Here is a 19,112-nt window from a genome sequence, read left to right on the forward strand (position 1 = left end):
GCGACGAATGTTGGGGAATATTGCCTTCGATGCCCGTCTTCATTTTTTATCCTTATACCTCCAGTGCGTAGAGATTTCGGAGAAAGGTAACCGATCACTCGTATCATTAATTGTTTAATGTTAATTGTTATGGTAACAAAATTATCAGCGTGCACGTGAAAAATGAGGACACAGAACGCGACATGACGTCTCCGCAGGACAAGGAGTTGGCGAGGTAGTGCTTACTTAATGCTTATTCGGAGTAAGCCTATATACATAAAAAAAAAAACATCATCCCACGCACTGTGGAAGTCGGTCTAAGCAAAGGTTATTTGCTGTAGCGACGACATTTAGGTCTCCTTCGTTGTTTCTTTGCGTAATTCAGTGAAGAGGAGAGCCGGCCAGGGACACATGTGTAGGCGTAGTACAGGTGGCTATATGTATAAGCCGATTCATTATACGTGTGCTGTCCTGTGTTGAGCTACAACGGCAGGACAGAGCAGCCGGCTGCAGCCACGGTCAGCAAAGTGTGGGAAGGTTCGTTAAGAAAGTTTGATTATTTTCTTTTTTTTTTTGACGACCCCCCGGCTTGCATCCGTCAAAACACGCGATTCACTCAGTTCGCGCGTCTTCTTGTGTCCGAGCCTTGACACGTCTGGCATCTTTCGGGTTCGTTCAAGCCTATGCCGCGAGCTCCCCAGAGCGCACCGCCTCCGCTACCCCCCCCCCCCCCCTTTTCGTCGTGTTTATATTCTTGTTCATCGCCAAGAAGCGATGTTAACGAACCCTCTTTCGCGGGGGAAAAGACCGCGCTAGGTCCATCGCACTTCACCGCGCTCAACACACAAGCTTTGTCTCGAAATTGTTGTAAGAGCGGGAGTCGCTTCTTATCTCGCGTTGTCTATTATGGCTGCCGAAATTCCTACCCTCGACTTCGGAAGCGCTGTTGTAACGTGGCCAGAACAGATCTCGAAGAAACCGCATACGGTGGGCGAGTTTCGACGCCGCAAGAAGGTGAGCGCTTTTCCTGCCCTCGTAGTAACCAACCCTGACTGGCACGCATTACGCTATCCGAGACCCCTTGTACACTATTGCATTGTACACTGCATTCAATATTTCTCGAGAGTTAACCCTGTAGCGATAACGTAAGATATTCCCCCTGGATATGATGTCAGATGCACGCCGTGCCACCCGCCGCGACAGCTCAGTGCTCTGCGTTCCTGAGCTCGAGGTCGCGCGTTCGACCCTAGCCGCGGTGGCCACAATCCGAAAGGGGCGGAATGCAAGAACGCTCGTGTAGACGTCCATTTGGTCCACATTATAGAACCTCAGATGATCAAAATTAATCCAGAGTTTTCTTCTACTGCATGCCTCATAATCAGATCGTGTTTTTGGCATGTATAACACCACAGTAAAACTTGAAACAGCGTGAAGAAGACGAGGACAACAATCGAAAACACACAACAGGGCGAGCGCTGTACTGCCAACTGGAAAATTTATTGAAAAATCAACTAGCTTTTTTAACATGTCAGAAAAGATCAACAATAACCAAAAGCTTGAAACCCATGAGTACACTGCCTACAAGTAGAGGGGCTTATCTATAAAATTTATCTCATGTTTTGTTAGGCTGCAGCGACGCTGTGCTCACGCATTTATCTCCTGCTTTGGTAATGTAGTAAGCGTCTACAATTTCTCTTTCTTTTTTGCTCTTTGCGTGCTTAGAAACCTTGTGTTATTGAACGTTGGGATACATGAGCATGTTTTGCAATGCGCAGCAAAATGGCTACCGTACCTGTTTTTTATTGTTTTTATGCTACCTAGCTCTATCATTAAAACGTTGCCCGGTTTGTCCGATGTACACAAAGTGAGCTGCGTGGGCTTTCAACACTTCTTTTTTTTTTCATTCCGTCGGCGGAAAAAGAGTTGACAACTAACGGAGAACGTGAAGGCACCCTTTGTCAAATTTCGCGCCAAAACTGCAGCCCCAATCGCCCAATGTGATGCCACACATCTCGAAGTACTTGGACCGTCCTTGCGCTAGAAAAGGTTGTCGAAACTTCGTAGTTTGAATCATTGGTTCTCCCAGAATGCAGTATATTCCTTCATTATTGATACAAAATTTACTAGACCAGAGCAGACGCTGTAAAAATCCGTGACGTCACGGGAAGCTGGAGCATGAACTTCAAAGTGGCGTCGCTATCGGTCTTTCGCATTTGTGCATTTTCTGGCTTACCAAGCGTATACGCTCACAGAAACAGTGACCGTTCCAGCATTCTAGAAACTTAATTTACTAATGCGGCGCATCTTAATCTTCCTCTCCAGTGTCCTTCTAACGCCGGAAAGCAAGACACGGATCATAAGGACGCCGCCGTTGAGGACTCTGTATTAGGGTTGATCACCTGGAGTTCTTCAACGTGCGGCAAAACAAAAAAAAAGCTCTACAATATTTAAAAAGATGCCATTTTTTTTTTTCATTCCGCCCTCATTCAATTTCGACAGTATCGACTATACTCCGTTCCATACATAGCAGTCAACGCTGTGGAAGCTACGCAAGTAGCTCGGTCAAGCAAAGTTAGCACTCCGCGCGTTCCATCTGTGGTTCGCTGGGCGTGCCATACCATGCTTCGCTTTGCGCCAATAGCGTTCGCTCGCGCTAGCATGCACGTGAGGCTCCTCGCGACGGGTTGCAAATAAAAAAAAAAGCCGAAAATAGAAAAATAAAAATGATCTGAAACAACGCCATTAGCAGCCGTATACCACCGCAGTGTGTTTGTTTCTGCAGATTAAAACTCGTTTCGTTCAATACTGAGCCTATATAAAAACAGTTACGCACTATTGCGGTCAAAAAACATCGAACTATATTCAAGTGCGCACGACTGCAAGAAGTCTCTCTAGCCTCCACAGCGTTGAATGCTATGTATGGAACGGAGTATAGAACTCGTGACCTCGCAATCGGCAACGGAACGCGATTAGTCGCCGAACCGTGCGCACAGTGGACAGTTTTCCGCTGGGGACGATAACCCCGGCGAAATGTCTATCATTCTATACCAAACCTCGGCGTACACTACTGCACACTTTTATTCTAAAGCAGCCTGCTGAAGTTCGTTCTTTCCTGGTGAGTTGCTCAATGCACGTTGGGCTGCAAATACCCTGCACTGAGCGCGTGTCGATATTGCGTCCCATGCTGCGTACGACGATCCGTGGACGGCATAGCCACATGAATGGATGGAGCACGAGGCAGTTCGGGCTATTTGCGTCCTTTGCTGCGCGTGGGTGCCTCTCAGCGTTGGTTTAATCTCACGCGCCAAGCCAAATCGCTAACATGAATTTTGGAGAGGCCTTTGTCCTGCAGTAAACATAAAATATGATGTCGTAGCGAACTAACTTTTCTTTTTCGCTTGCCATAGTTTCCTGCGCTTCTTGAGCGAGAGTAATGGAGATCAAAGAATCGTGCCGCTTCTCTACCCGGAAAGGGTTTTTCTCCTCCCCTCTCTTTCGCCGCAATATTTTCTTCGAGGGAGAACGCGCAGTGACAGAGGGAGAGCCGATCGCATTTATCTGTTCATGAAATGCAAGTTCTGCTTGAAAGGTAGATTGGCTGTAAAGGTTTGGTAACGACCACAAGAAAGAAAGAAACAAAAGAGTAGCGGACACGCTTCCTTGCTCTGCATTCCGCGACCATCGTTTCCTGCTTCCTGGCGGAAGAAGTCGCGCGTGTTTCCGAGACGTCGATCTGCTACGGAAATCAGCGTATGTATTCTATACGCACACAGAAAATAGAGCAGTCCGCCAATAAAGAACAAATGAATTAAAAAGAAAGAAAATAAGCGACGTCGAAAGAGAGGCGCTCGAGAGCACTATCGTCCTCCGAAAGGCCGCCGCGCTAATGCCGGTCGGGCGATAAGTGAATGGATCGCACCGCCGCTGTTGCGGGAAAGCGACGCGCGAGAAGCCTTTCGCTTTCACCTTGATGAGCGCGTCAGGTCGAGAGATACGTGCGGGGAGGCTGAAGCGCCGCGGCAGACCTCCTGCGTGCGTAAGAGCACGCGTCCACCGCGGGTCTGACAGGCCGGGTCCGGGGCCATGGCGTTGACGCCTCGTCGAGTTAACTCGACCCCCTACTGCCGAAAAGGCTTACCCCTGTGTTCTCAAACGCTCCTCGCCTTGAAGATCTTCCTCCCTTCCGTCGAGCGGAGTACAGCGCCGCCTCTCGCGTGAGGACGCTTCTCAAGAATTGCTGTGAAAGTATTACTGAGGCGCAGTACCCACTTCTGCCCAGGGGTGGCGTTGCGATCCGCTTTCTTTACAGCTGTGGTGGAAAGCTCTCCTGCAGTGATTTAGCTAGCGACGACACGCCAGCACTTTTCTTTAGCAATCACATTTTACAGCGAAGCTGTTTATAGCTAGGCTTCCGTACATTTTTGTTCTGCGTCGACAAAAAGTATCATCATCAGCAATGACTCGTAGTGAACGCGAGCAAAGCAAGCAAAAAATGCAATGGCTCATCCCTCTCGTGATGCAGAGGATATATATATATATATATATATATATATATATATATATATATATATATATATATATATATATATATATCCGTCTACGCAAATGCATATCAATAAATGTGTTCGTACCTTCGTTCTGTGCGTCACCTCTGTGCCGTGTGTTAAACAGCTTCGCTGGTCATCCAACTTCACAGAGCGGAATGGTTCATGCTTTTTTTTGTCTATTTTCATTTAGTCTGCATGGCTAGGCCCTGAAATGTTCCACCGCCCGTTCCATAGGATATGGCCATAGCAAAGCCCGAGTCGAGGTAGAGTTGGTAGAGTGTTGAGTGCAGGACCGTCCTAGAACACGAGGGTTAGTTGAGCGCCGCACTCTGACTTTGGGACCTGTGCGATGAGTGACTAGTACTTTCTTTTTTCGTGAAAACGTGCAAACATCACACTACCGAATGAGAACCAGGCTAGCAATTGTCTCCTGTAAACTGGTTTCGCACGACGATTGCTGATGGCTGATTCAGTCCGCGGGCGACCTTTTCTGCTATGATAGGACGCACCTTTACTCTCGAGTCTCGGGCGAGTTTCACTGCAGATAGTTTGGTGATTCGCTGGACAGAGGCTTATGGGTACGTCAAAATGAATGAAAAACAGATGAAAAAGAAATTCCTCTGGCACAGGGAGGCATATAACGTTTTTAAATGGAGAAGCTTATTTTTCCATTGATATCACAGAAGAACAAGACAGACCGAGGGTTAGAGGGCCGAAACACATAAAAAAAACAGCTACGCAGAGACCATTGAGCTCTTCTTTGCCTAGAGCCTGATCATCATTTACTAAGCTATGGGAGGCTGTCCGTTTTATGAGAACGCAGACACCTCATAAATGGACGGTATTCTGCGATGCCAAATCAGCGCTACAGGCGCTAAAATGCTTTTTAAAGAAAGGGCCATATTACCTGCTCGTGCTGGAAATCGCCGAACTTCATCACAGTGCCGAGTTAAGTGGCCACGTGATCACTTTTCAATGGGTGCCTAGTCATTGTGGTGTGATTGGCAATGAACTCGCTGAGAGTGAGGCAAGCTCGGCCTTCTCTTCCTCTGATGAAGTACGGATTGCCTACTCGCGACGTGACACCAACTATACGATCAAGGCACTCGTGCAGGACCTTACAAAAGCATACAGAGCCCTCGATGACAACATCCACAAACGCTTATATACGATCGACCCATACTGTAAATTCTGTTTGCCCCCGAAGGTTACGCGAAGCAAAACCTCATTGCTACACAGGATTCGGCTGCGCGTTGCTTTCAACCGTCGCTACGCGCACCTCATCGACCAGTCGAACAGCTCTGATTGTGAACACTGCCAGATGCCTGAAACCCTGGAACACATACTGTGCGTTTGCCCAGCATATATGCTGGAGCGAAGGACGTTGGAAAGTTTCCTAGCCAGCGTTGGCAGGCAACCACTGTCGGAGGAAGCTATTCTCGGCCCATGGCCTGACACTGCAACTTCCATGCGTGCAACTAAAGTGTTATTGAAGTTTCTGCAGGACACCAAGCTCGACGAGCGGCTCTAGCAATGCGACTGTCTCATATACATAAGCACTCACCACTTCTCTTATCATCATCACCCATCCCAGTACTTTCACTAGAGTAGAGTAGCAGACTAGAGTAGCAGACTAGAGTAGCACTAGAGTAGCAGACTAGAGTGCACTAGTTCAGGTCGACCTCTCTGTCTTTCCTGTCGATAAATTATATTCTCTGCTAAGCCATGTTTCTTAATAAAGTATTTTTTTCTTTACCTGAAAACTGCAGCTCAGTAAGCCATGATCAAGAAACTCAGTAGAGAGGCTGGCTGGCTATAGCTCACATGATTGTCGATTTGATTTACATGGCCAGGTAATGATGGAGGGGGGTCTGATCATCAATTGATGCAGCCCATAGTCATCCACTCCGCCGATAGGCTGATTTGAGTTTTCGAAAAGAGTTATGGCGGTCGAGGTACATACACATTCCCAATAGAATGTGCGTTCGGTTGGGCTGCCCGTTGCAGTGTTTGTACTTTGGTTGGGGGTTTCAGACCAGTTACCACATTGAATTATTCTGGTTCGCGTTATACGTTCGCGCTTGCACGTACATGCGTATACGTGCCTTGCCGTCTGGTTAAGTGAAACGAAGCCTCGGGGCAAAACCAACTTGCTGGCTTCGGGGCTGTTGGGCGTTATTTTGGCCGGACGAAGTTCGCTCGCTTTTGCCTCCGAAACGTTCTCGATTCTAGTCAGTCAGTCAGAGTCTAGTGGCAAGACGGGCACGTGCCTCCCCGCCCCTCTTTGAAAAATATTTCTGACTACACCACTGGTCTGGGAAACGGCAGAGCAATAACTCCTTCTTCATGTCTCTCTTTTTTTTTAGTCCTAGCAGCTCTCGTACACATGAAATTGCCGGTTCAGTGCAGCGACCGTACGTGCGTCGCGCATTGGCGATGTGATGCGCCGCACTCCCCAAACTTTTCTCAGCGGCCACCGAGGCAAAGCACACCGACGCTATAGAGTTGCTGCCTGCCAGCGATGGTAGTTGCCAGGCCGCTTAAACGTAATAGTTTGCAAAAACTTCAAGAGGTCGCCTAGCTTCCGCTGTTTCCATATCTTTCGATGGAAACAAGGCGATATAGAACTGATTCAGGCGAACTCCGCAAGATGAAAGGATATTGTAAAAAGTAAATTCGGCCCTCCACTATCCTATCCACAATATCGATTTCTTGCACAGTGTCTCAATCTGTTGTGCTCCTCACTAGTTCGTTACTTTCTTTTCTCCGGCCATATTGTGCGCGTTATTGCTTCTGTTTATGAACAAGTGAGAGGGGTGAACTCCTCGGGCCTCCAAGGTTTTGACAACCTGTGGTCCTTTACCGTGCACCCAATTCATGGTACACGGGTGTTCTTGCACTTCACCATCAATGAAATGCGGCAGCCAAGGCCGGGATTTGATCCCGCACCATCGGGCTTGGCAGCGCAACGACGAAGCCACTATATGCCATCACAGCGGGTGGTTACATGATTTCAAGGGCACAGAAAAAAAGCCATTGTGATGAATGGTGGGTTACATCAGATTCTAACATTGGCGTGCATGCATATTTGTAAATGATAGATGTCTATGACAAGCAGCTTATGCGAGCACAAGGCGTTACGGTGTAACGTACGGTTGTTACCAAAACACTCACATACGCAAACAAGACCGGGCCCGGAATGTGGACCTCGGTTATCCCGATATATCTCGAAACGGCCTGTACAGCGATCGAGGTAACACGTATCGTGATGCACCGAATGCAAACTTCCTGAGTGACGAGTGAGGCGCGCGATCCGAGACGATTACTTCGCACTGGCGGCTAATGAAGACAGTTGTTTAGCCATTGCAACTGCGATGTCTAGCAACGTCCGTTATTTCTAATTAATGTGACGGCAAGACATCAGGGAAGCAAGACGCGTTCGGAAACAGCCCGACGAAAAATAGAGGGCATTAAAGCACGCTTTCATGCTTGCATCTCCAAAGGTGAAACATGGCTTCCCAGAAGGGATGGAGATTGCCTTTATCTCACACACCTGTACACGCGACAAGGCCCTTAGAGAGTGTGCTGGACACGCAGCGACCTGCATTTTCCAGTTGCCTGGCGGTTCCTCGATTAACCCTTCCAGAAAGCAATGTATCACGCATCCGCGACAAGCGCTCGCGGACATTGCTCTTCTTTTTCACGGCCAATGAGTGCCGCGACCGGTGTCAGCGCACCACTGCGAGTGAAAGCTATCATCAAGCCATTTGTGAGAAATGAGACTCGCTACAAGCAAAACCGGTGCCGACTCCCTTTCCAGACACTTGCCTGGTCGAGCGAACCTGACCGAGTTTCCAGCTTCGTTCAGTGAATGGGGACCACTGCCTGGCGCCGGGCGAATCCCCGGACCTGCTCGGCGTCCGCTTAACCTGCGAGGGGTGTGAGCGCGGGCACAAAGAAGTCGCTATCCGTGGGGGCCCCTCCCGATACGCTATCTGGCTCGCAAAGGTCGTTGCCACCGCTCCAGCTGTGAGCTCCTAAAACGGCTGCACGGCGGGCTAAGTTATGGCCACTCGAAAGCGCCAAGCAAAGTGCGCAGCGCTACGGGCGTCCGTGACCCGGGCTCCTCCCCGCAATGGGCAGCTGCGGCGCGCCCCACCTGTGCGTCGCTCGAGCGCGCTTTCCGCGAAACGCTCGTGGGGGTGGGCGCCGATCGCGGAATACGCTCTGCATGACGGACGACTTCCTTTCATGGGCCCGTAGGTACGCGCCCTTCATTCGAGCCTCTCTGTGTTTCTGGATCAACCGCGTGCGATCCCCGCTCGGCGCGCCGCTCTCTCGGCCAGAAAAGCGTGAATGAGAGACACCGAGGGACGCAGGAAGCTGTAAATCAGCGATCGCGTGTCCGTGCAGCCTGCACCGTCCGACCTTGAGGTGTTCCGTGCAGAAATGGCCGAGAAGCGCGCGCGCGCCGAGCTGCGGGCGCAGCCACCTCGTCCGAACCCGGAAGTTGGGGCCGCGCGGAAGCAAACCGCCGACCCAGCTTCGCGCGCCGGCGAGGAGGAAAGCCGGAGCTCGAATTCCCCGAAGTGAGCTTTTATATAACCGCCTATAGTGCACCTCGGCGCGCCTTATTGTAGCCAGCGGGGGGCGAGGAGGAAGCGCCCCTCTCCCGACCGAGCGGCTCCCCCCGTTTGGGCATTGAAGACGTCGTCGTGACGTCAGGCCCCCGGTTGCCAGACCCCGGCGCCCGAGCCCCCTCCTCCTCGTTGCCGGTGCTCGCACTCTCCCCGCGCTCGCTGTGCCAAACTCGCGCAGAGACCGCGGCTTGGGTTCAACGACCCCTCACAGAAAAGACCCAGTCTGCGAGCGTGCGGCCGCTTCAAAGCGAGTACAGGCTGTGGACCCGGGCCGGCGACTTTCGCGCGCTGCTGGTCAGCACCGCGAGCTCTGGAGACCCACTGATCTGGCCATGCCTGTGTTCCTGGACGAAGAAGCAGGACGCTTACGCGCCGAGAGGGTGGCCCGCGAGCCGGGCCCGATGTGAACGGACAGCATGGCCCGGACTTCGCTGCCGACCCCACAAGCTGCACTGCACCCCCGAGTCGCCGTGCCGGGATGAAGGAGGCCCCGGGGCCCGCGGAGGAGCGCCGCTGAGACGCCTTCCAGCCCGGGGCCGACCCAAGGCCAGACTCGAACCGAGTGGAAAGCTGGAGCTCATACGGAGGTGAGCGCCGTCCATAAGGCCTACGAATGCGGGTCACACAGTGCGCACGCCCGGGACGCCCTCCGCGTTCTAACGCGCACCTGCGCGCATTCCCGTTCACCGCTCCTGTTTTCGCTTGACCCGCAACACTCCCCGTCAACACTGACTATAGGCGAGCTTGAGCACTAGCGTGGCTTTCATTTTTTCGTTTCTTTTTTTTTTTCGCCTGCTCCGAAATCCTTTGTCTCCGCCTTGCAAGCATATTACTCTTCCGCTCGGTAACCAGAAGGCGTCAGATGGAGTCCAGGTTCCTTAGCGCAGAGTCCTTTAGCGTGAACTCCTGAATAACTTTTCAGCAGTTCGCGTTAATGGGCACGGTAATGGGCAAGGCAAGGCGCTCTGCCTGTGCTTTGCGCCGCAAGTGCAAGTATGTCAGTATTTACTCGGCGCACGCGAATGCTCCTGTTGCGATGCTTTGTTGTCCTCAGTGTGCGCGTCATACCGAGAACGACGCGTCTTTGCGCCGTTACACCGGTAAATGCTATAGAACATAGCGCCAAACATTTTGTTTCTTTTATATCTCGCACTGCATAATCGCTCTTTAATTTGAAAATTGGATCAAATCAATGTGCACCGTGCATTTTCTTTTACAGATGTGTAGACTTATCTGATGGCTGATAGACCCGAGTGAATATATTATTAGGCCTAAGTAATTCGTGTTCCCGGATTCACAAAATTTCGCTAATGGCTGTTGTAAAGTACGCTGAAAGTATATGTATCATGAACTATGTGACGTTTGAAAGTAAAATGCATCGATAACGAATGGTTAGCAATGTAAATAATAATAATGAAATGAAGTGTACGTCCATGGGAGCAGCTCTCAGTCATGAAGCAAGACTATAAGGCACGAAGCGAGGAACGAATAAGAACTCAAGCGAAAACATTTCTTACCGTGCTGATCCGCCTCTTTATAGTGCCCTATCGTCAACGGGAGGTGAGCAAATAAACTAGGGCAGAATTAACGACGCTATTTGTTCATAAGTGCTGTCTGCCGCTGACCGGTCGCCTTGGCTATAATAATGCCCCCGACGTCATGATTGGCTGGCATTAGTCCTCACGAACAGGCTTTCGCGTAAGAACATTCTTTGTTTCTGCGAATGCGGCCTCTTGGCGCTAAAAGTACGCTCAGGCATCAAGCGACTGCTTGATTATTACTTCCAAACCCACGGACGCAATGCGCTGGCCAGAAAAGCTCGCAGGCCTTCCTGCTCTACCACGGAACTCCGCACTGGAGCCGTCCGTCTCGCGCCGCTAGGCCCGAAACCGCAGCCGAAAAAGAAAGACGCATTCCTGGCGCGGCGCCGAAGAGGATGCGAGAGACAATGCATGAATACGAATACGAAAGTGCGCGCTGCGGCGGCGAGGAGGACAGCTTTGCCCGGTGACCCGCTGGGCGAGTTTTTGACGCCGGGTGGGAGGTCTAATGGCAGAATGAGCGCGCGCCCACCGCCGCCGATCCGCCTGGCAGGGGTAAGGGGGGGGGGGGGGTTGTCACTCCCCGCTCCAGTAACAGTGCAGCGACACGGAATTAGAACGGGCAAACAATTAGGCAGCCTTTTCCTATGAGCGGCCCGAACAATGATCCCGCGAGACCGCCCAGGGAAGGGCGCGCACCGGCTTCATGCATGCCCGCCGCCACCGCCCACTGCACGTCGCTGGTAGCCAGTGCGCGCGCACGACGACACACGCAAGCAGCGGGTGCGGTGCGCGGGCACCTCGGCAACGTGAAGATTTTGCATCTCGGGGTCCGTTCTCAGCCTCCTCGTAAGCTGGAGCACCGTATTCGAACACGCACACGCACACAGAGAAAGTTCTCGCGATGAAATTGAGGCCGTATTCGCAGATGAAGAAAAAAAAGTAAAGGTACTTACGCCGTGGAACTGTTCGTAAGAGCATGGTTCAGCCAGTCATGACGGACATAATATTGCCGAAGGTTACCAGTTACTGGCAAACGTTACTTACACGAACGAAACACTTTGTGAATTCTCGCGCCCTACTTCTTTCTCGTACGAGGCGATTCCCGTTTGGGTTTGGGATTGTTGAAGTTTCCGAGTGAGTTCTTACGCGCCGACAATTCCTCGGGGGGGTGGAAACTGCGCCTGTGCGCCTGCTGGGGGCGTACTATGAGCCCGAGGTGTGCTTCTCGTGCGACTCTTACACACCGTTATTTTCTTTCTCTCCTCTTTTTTTTCTTCTTTTAAACATGCCGTGGTGTTTCAGCGGCTACAGCAGCTTTGCTGTCGATCCTCCAGATCGTATAGGCTTGACCAATAGGTGTGTTCCGATGGGTGTAAAGAGAGAGAGAATGCTCGTGGTCAGGTTCTGGCGTAGGTCATGGAACTCCTAGTTTTTCTTCTTTTTCGTATTTCCTTTGCCGTCGCATTTTGCGCTGCAAGAATAATGAACGAATATTAACTGGGCACATTTGCCGTTCTCCTGGAAGTGGTTGAAATTATCCCCGAGATATCCACCACCGCACCCCTCAGAGTCAGTGCAATCCTAAATTAAGTACATTTGTAAATAAAGTTTAATTACTTAATGCATCGCGCAGATAGCGGCGAGCGGTCTTTCCAGCCACTTCATTGCTTAAGATAATGACCGCGACATCCTCGAATGCACCTAATTTAAAATCATCCGCGTATGAAAATGGCGCGACCATTACTAATTGCTTTGTAACAACGTCGTCGTGACGCTTATTATTATTATTATTATTATTATTATTATTATTATTATTATTATTATTATTATTATTATTATTATTTGTTTTGAACACATATACACAGGTATTAGAGAAAGGAAACCGAGGAGTAGGCTTAGCAACAAGTGATAGAATGCAATAGCCTACTGTTTCTCTACAGTTCGAACACTTTTTTATTTTTTGGAAACTTCGAAGGTATAAGAACGACGTTATCCTATCCTCCCTCCCGCCCTCTCGCTCTCTCTCTTCTTAAGTGTTCAAGACTGTATCACAGCTCTGTTTGGTGGTTTCCGAGGCTTCCAGTCAAGGCGTCCGTTCTGTGAGGGGCCAATGCGCTTGCGGATGTGCGCTACCAGTATGAACAGAGAACGGTCACTGAAAGCAAGAAAATGCATGAGAAAACCTCTTGAGCATTTACTTCCCGCTCACATTTCTGCTGTTGGCCAGGGCTGCGAGGTCGTTACAAAGGCATGCAGAAATCTACACGAGAACGCTGTATAGCCGTTGAATACATCACTCAGACAAGGTGAATTCAATCGCGACTATAACGGATAGTATGAATGAGTGCGGCTCTCTCCGTATATATCATATGCCATGTGTCCCAGCTCACGTTAGCCAAGCTGGTTCAACGAAAATAGTGCTTAAAAGAGCACGGCGCAAGTTACAATCATAAAATCGTATCTTGTATGTTTTTTTTTTATTCTCACTTTTTTTTTCATAGCACAGCTTGGCTAACGTTAAGCTGGGACAGCCTATATATAAAATATAGCTCCAGTCTGCCGCAATCGTTTCTTCTCTGAATGCGTCGACCACGCCGGCAGCTCAGAGATGCCACGGGACCCGCTGTTTCACGTACCACGGCATGTGCGCGGCTGCGCAACGGGCCTACGTCGCCGAAAACAAGTGGCCACGCTTCCGCTTCTGATAAGTGTACCGGGCACACAGTGAGTCATTCAGGTGGAGCAATCACCGGCTTTTCAGTTGCAAGAGCAGCGTCACCGCTTGTTCGCACACTTCGGTGCGCAGATTAAGTGGAGGCCTTAGTTCCGACACGCAGAACGCAACACCGCCAGCTTCAACGACGATGGGGCAGGATGGTCGCTGCGTTACGTTTGGCACATCGAGCGCGTTCACGAGCGGCCGCGGTGCGCGTCATATATGCTAGCTGCCATCTTCGCGGTGCGACGCCCTGCGACGGCGCTGAAAGAGTCATGCTTGCGCGCGCGAGAGAGAGAGAGAGAAGTGGCAGGAAAGGTAGGGTGGTCAGCCAGATGCTCGTCCGGTTTCCTACCCTGCACCGAGGAAAGGGGATATAGGGATGAAAAGAGGGAGAAAGGAGGAGAGAGAGGGAGCACTAGTTGCGCGCACACGTGAACGTGCGCACCAGGCCTATAAGTGGTGGCAGATAGCTGTCGACTTGCGGTAATGTAGCAACGCCCTCACTGCTTCCTGCGCCAACGTGTGTCGCACGGCGACGGTCCCAGGACCTTCGCTTCGGAAAACGGTTTGTTCATGAGTGCGGTTGCGTGTACAAGTATGCATGCTTGCGCCACGAGCGTGCTATACGATAGGGCTCGGAGACAGCCAACTCGCTTTTGAGATTGCGATGACGACTATAGCTCCACTTCTGCCAAACAGTATCCTCTTCTCGTAGTTTTTTTTTTTAGAAAGAAATAAAAATAGAGCTCCTCATCGACGGCAACGTACGCGCGTCTCGCCGTCGATAGCAGGCGCCAAAGCGCGATAACCTCGCGTATATGCGCGAAGCAGCAATCCTTGTTGCGCGCAGCATTTTTTCTCCACTGAGTATCAACGATAACAATGGGCGGCTATAATACCCCTAGGAGTTCAGGTCCGAGATTCTCCTGAAGAATATCAATCAGGACTGCCCCAGAACCCTCTCCCGAATAGGCACACGTCGCTCCCTCTTTTTATCAGCAACGGCCACATTTTACACTTTTCTTTCTAAGTAATAGTTTCGGAGTTCCAGTTGCGATCTCTCACCACAGAATATCTCGGCCTATGTTGTTTAGATGAACGGGAGGGGAGGTTCTGCTGTAACGATCAGTGTTCTCTCATCCTGCACTCGGATTCGGAGAACACGGCGCAGGTATCAGAGAAGACCCGTTGCTACTCTGGACAGGCCAGTTCAATTACAGTACGTAACAGGCGGAGCATCGGCGGCGCTTTGTCGACGCTGCGGAAGGCGAACACAAAGGAGCCGCTTCGTTGCGCCGCGTTTTTTCGGCACCCGCAACAAACTGCGAACGGGGTGCAGCGGTGCCGTGTTCAGCGCCTCTCGCGCACGCAAGCGGCAACAGTCCTGCAAAAGAGTTCGTCGCGTCGGCGTTTTCAGAGCAGAGAGGTCATCGCTCCTAGCACGTCTCTTTTGGCTCGCGGTACTTGCGCGATGCGAGCACCCTCCGTTGACGAGGCCCCTGTCATCGTGGTTTCACCCTTATGCCTTCCACCTTATACCAACATGGAGTTCTTGAAGTAGGAGACAATGCCATGCCTACAAGATAACACAGAATGAGTACAAACGAAGCCAGGCGCGGTGTGCATACGCTAAAGCGACCGGTTAGGCCATTTCTAAAGCTCTATGATGGAAAATTTTAGAAATAGCGCCCCCGAGCAGCTTTGCGCGCCAAAAATCCCGCGCTGCGCTGGCGTTCCTTTTTACGCCGGGCCGACAGCGTCCCCTTACTTTGGGTCTCCTATTTACAAAACTCCCATAATTTTAGATTTAGAAACACCCCAGTAAGTGTGATTAGACCTGCGATAACGAAGTGGTTGCAACGACTGACTTACTTAGTACCCCCTAAATTAGAGAGTACTAAGTTATGGTGTACAAAAGAACGCAAAACGATTGCAATAGAACTTATGCGGGGTTTGCGTTCTGCGTGCGCATGCGCAGTGCCACTGACGCTATTTCTTGGGCACGCTAAGCCGCTGGGATACACGCTATTTCTAAAACACCCTAATGAATGTGCGGGGTGACGTGCGTTTGCAATTAGTAATGCTTCTATCGACCCAACACGCACTTTTGAAGAGTGCTTTGAGGCGCCGATGCGTAGCTCGTTTTTGTTTATTTACTTCGAGGCTCTTATTTCCGTCTCTCACACAGGCGACGCCGCTGCGACGTAGCATGGTTCGTGCTCGCTGAAAAGAGCGCTCGGCCGCGGATATACTAGACAAAGGATCGTATCAGCACAGGGGGTACAAGTGCCCCTGAGCTGATACTTTGCGCAGAAGAATCAATCTTGGCAGTCGAAAAGGAAAGCGGATACACCTTAGGCCTTTATGTTTATGGCATAACTGCAATATATAACACTCAGTGCTAACGAAGTATTGCGTCACCGTGTAGCGCACCAGCTGATAAGAAGTACATTTTTTTTTTCAAAATGAATGTAAACGAAATTGAGAGCTTCGCAACAGCCAGTCGTTGCAACCACTTGGTTATCGCTGGTCTAATCACCCTTACTGGGCAGTAGACAGGACACTGGATTTTGTTATCGTAGACAGAGTCGTAATTAAAAAAAAATAAAGATAGAGGACGGGTGGTAAAGACAAGAAGATAATAATAATATTTGGGGTTTTACGTGCCAAAACCACTTTCTGATTATGAGGCACGCCGTAGTGGAGGACTCCGGAAATTTTGACCACCTGGGGTTCTTTAACGTGCACCTAAATCTAAGCACACGGGTGTTTTCGCATTTCGCCCCCATCGAAAATGCGGCCGCCGTGGCCGGGATTCGATCCCGCGACCTCGTGCTCAGCAGCCGAACACCATAGCCACTGAGCAACCACGGCGGGTTGGACAAGAAGAAGCGACGTGGTTCTTGTTGACAATCTAGACTACAAAACGCGCTAAAATTTTTGGATTTCTGTTAGCTTCTATGCGTTACAAGTAGATGATCGATTGGAGTTTGCTACTCAAAGAGAAGCCTGTGTATCGCCAATTCAATAAGTCGACGCTCACAAAAAAATTAAGAAGAAAAGCAAAAAGGAGTGTTGCTCTTGTACAAAAAAGAAACAAAAAAATATAGAGCGATAAGCCGAAGTAAGGCTCTAATTGAAGACTATGGGTCCACTTTGCCCTGCTTGTTGTAGGGTCACGTGCGATCCCCAATCATGAATAGACTGCCAGCGACTTTCACAGGGATAATTAAGGAATGGCGATCGTAACGCATAGGTTTCACTCGGAAGCAACCACACAATAAGGATAAAAGAAGGACCAGCAAGTACTTTTCCGCAACCACAAACGCATAGCCCGGCAACAAAAAAAAAAAAAGGAAAAATGAAATGGACGTGCGCGCTGCGTCCACGAGGGACTGGGGGTCTCCCCCTGGCGCCGTGGGCGACCGCGAGGAACGTGTCTCGCGCTGAAAAGGTGTGTGCAGTCTCCGTCCCTTATCACCCACTACGTCGATAAGAGACGGCGCTGCTGCGGGCGATGAACCTTAGTTGCCACACACGCGAGTGTACGCACGGGACGTCTGTGTCGCGCGGACGACTGCGGCGACAACGCTGCGCGCACGGGGCGGAAAAGGCACGCGCGCGAGAGTAACGCGCTCCTCACGTCACGTGAAGTGTGCGAGCTTTCGGAAGGACACAAAAGTGGCTCAAACCCACCGCTTTCCTCGACCGGTCGAGAAATTTCGAAATTATCTTCCACCGAAAGTTATCGCAACTTTGGCTGCGACCATTCTTTTTCATTCCAGAGCCGAAACCCTGGCGAGATTGCATTTTTGTTATGCCCCCGTGGCCTTACGGCGCCGTGTATATGCAGACTATCGTCAAGGCGTCGCCGGTCGTGGCAACTTCAAGTCGACAATGCGCGCTCGAGCACCTGCGAGCCGCCGCAGCTGTCCGACGAAAGAGACGCGCCGCTCCTCAGCGGGGCCTCCTCCGGCGTGTGTGTGTGCATGTGCGCAGTTTGTAATGGGTTAGCGAGGAGAAGCAGCAGCAAAAAGCAACGTAGAGGCCCGCACAAATGGAAATGCGAGGGCAGCGAGCGCGGAGAGCGCGCCCGCTGTCTTGAAAGCAAGAGCGCGCAGCTTCCACGTAAACTCGGCTACGCGGTCCCACCAACAATGAGAGGCGCGCGGAGCCCGCGCCCCTCTCCCCCGAAGCCGTGGAAAAATAGCAACGCGCGCGCGAGGAGCGAACGCGGAAGTGACGCTACGCGGCGTCTTCTCCCTTGCGTCACACGCAGCGGGGCCGCTTTGCGGAACGCGGGCGAGCCACCGCGCCAGCGGACATTGACCTCCAAACGTTCTCGATGTGGCCGCCGCCGCGAGAGAGAACCCTGGTGCTGCCGCGCGAGCGATGCGCCACTTCCTCCTCTTTGAGGACGAAGCGCGCGAATCGATAAAAGCGGCTGTTCAAGCAGGGCCTTCCGGGCTAAAGCCTTTCCTGCTGGTCGCCCTGGCGGCCGCTTCCTGTTAGCAAAGGCTACCGCGCCTGGCAGCGTCGAACGTCGAAATTTCGCCTCCCTTTCTTTTTCCGAGTACGCGTGTCAAGGCGTACAGGTGAGCACCGGAGTTTGTCGAAGCATCTTGCAGAGAGCGGCAGCGACGCTCCGTAGGAAGCCATGCCAGAACGCCGCGGCACCCGCGTGGCGACAGGAACATGCGCGCGCGGCCAGCAAGCCAAAGGTCTATACATGACGCACTTGTGCTGCCGCTGATCGCGGACGACGCCATGTCGCGCAATCTGGCCCGGTTACTCTCCCACCCTGTTGCGTTTTCTCGGCGCGTTTCCGCGCGGTATTCGCTCGATGAGGCGCAACACGCTCCAAGGCTGCTTCCTCCTCTCCGGACCTTTCCTTTATTTTTTTGTTTTCGTTTGCGCTGTGCGACTCGAGAGAGCTACGATATAACAAAAAAAAAATGAAATAAAGGGAGGACCGGATGTGACACAAGCACGCGGATGTGTGCTATAGTCACGCAATGCGCGTTCGACTGGATCCATCGTCCCCGTGGCCAACGCTCTTGAGCCACCGCGAAGCAATTGGCACTGATCATCGCTGTCCTTAGCGAGATCGACGCACTCGCTAGGTTCTCTATATAAACGTACGGGGAACTTCCCAATCAGCTCGAGCACCATTTTTTAGCCTGCGACATCGGCGAGATTCTCGGCATACGAATCTACATTTGCACACTTGTTTAACCACTATATGTTGTACACAGCGCTCGTGGCATATCTCATTGATTGTTTGTTCTTGCACTTAATTATCCCATCACCTGGTTTTCGTTTGGCTGAGCAGGCGTTTCACAAAACCCATTCTTGTTGCGTGACATTCTAATGCGGCTCGGTGCGCCCCAAAAATTACGCATGCTTAAACAACCCGATCGAGACTGTGTGCTGCTTAAATATAGGAACAGTCACCAGACAAGGAAACTGTTTACGTTCAACGTTCCTCTACATTTGTCGACCAGGACTTCCGCTTCACTAGCGCTGTTTCGGGAAATTGTCCTCTTCGATTGTTTCCCTTAGTTCGGTTTGACTTATTTTCCATTTGTTTCTTTGTAGTACCTCCACTTTGGCATGCCTTAGATGCAAAGGCGTTTTTCTGCTCGCTTTTCATTTTGCTACAACTTATCCACCCATCGTCCCC

The 19,112-nt window shown here is 51.1% G+C and overlaps 1 protein-coding gene across 8 annotated transcripts in view; it reads left to right on the forward strand.

Moving 5' to 3' along the window:
* Nucleotides 1-19,112, forward strand: part of LOC135918209 (hormone receptor 4-like) — a 197,737-nt gene that overhangs the window by 127,050 nt on the left and 51,575 nt on the right. Inside the window, exon 1 of one of the 8 annotated variants that reach the window (XM_070539227.1) lies at nt 467-516. The exons of 6 other annotated variants lie outside the window; for them this stretch is intronic. The gene's annotated coding sequence lies outside the window, so the exon portion shown is untranslated. Of the gene's footprint in view, nt 1-466; nt 517-9,512; nt 9,754-19,112 lie in introns of those variants that run through there. One more of the 8 variants, XM_065451897.2, reaches the window with a different exon arrangement.

Source organism: Dermacentor albipictus, chromosome 1 (assembly GCF_038994185.2).
Source record: "Dermacentor albipictus isolate Rhodes 1998 colony chromosome 1, USDA_Dalb.pri_finalv2, whole genome shotgun sequence".
NCBI lineage: Eukaryota > Metazoa > Arthropoda > Arachnida > Ixodida > Ixodidae > Dermacentor > Dermacentor albipictus.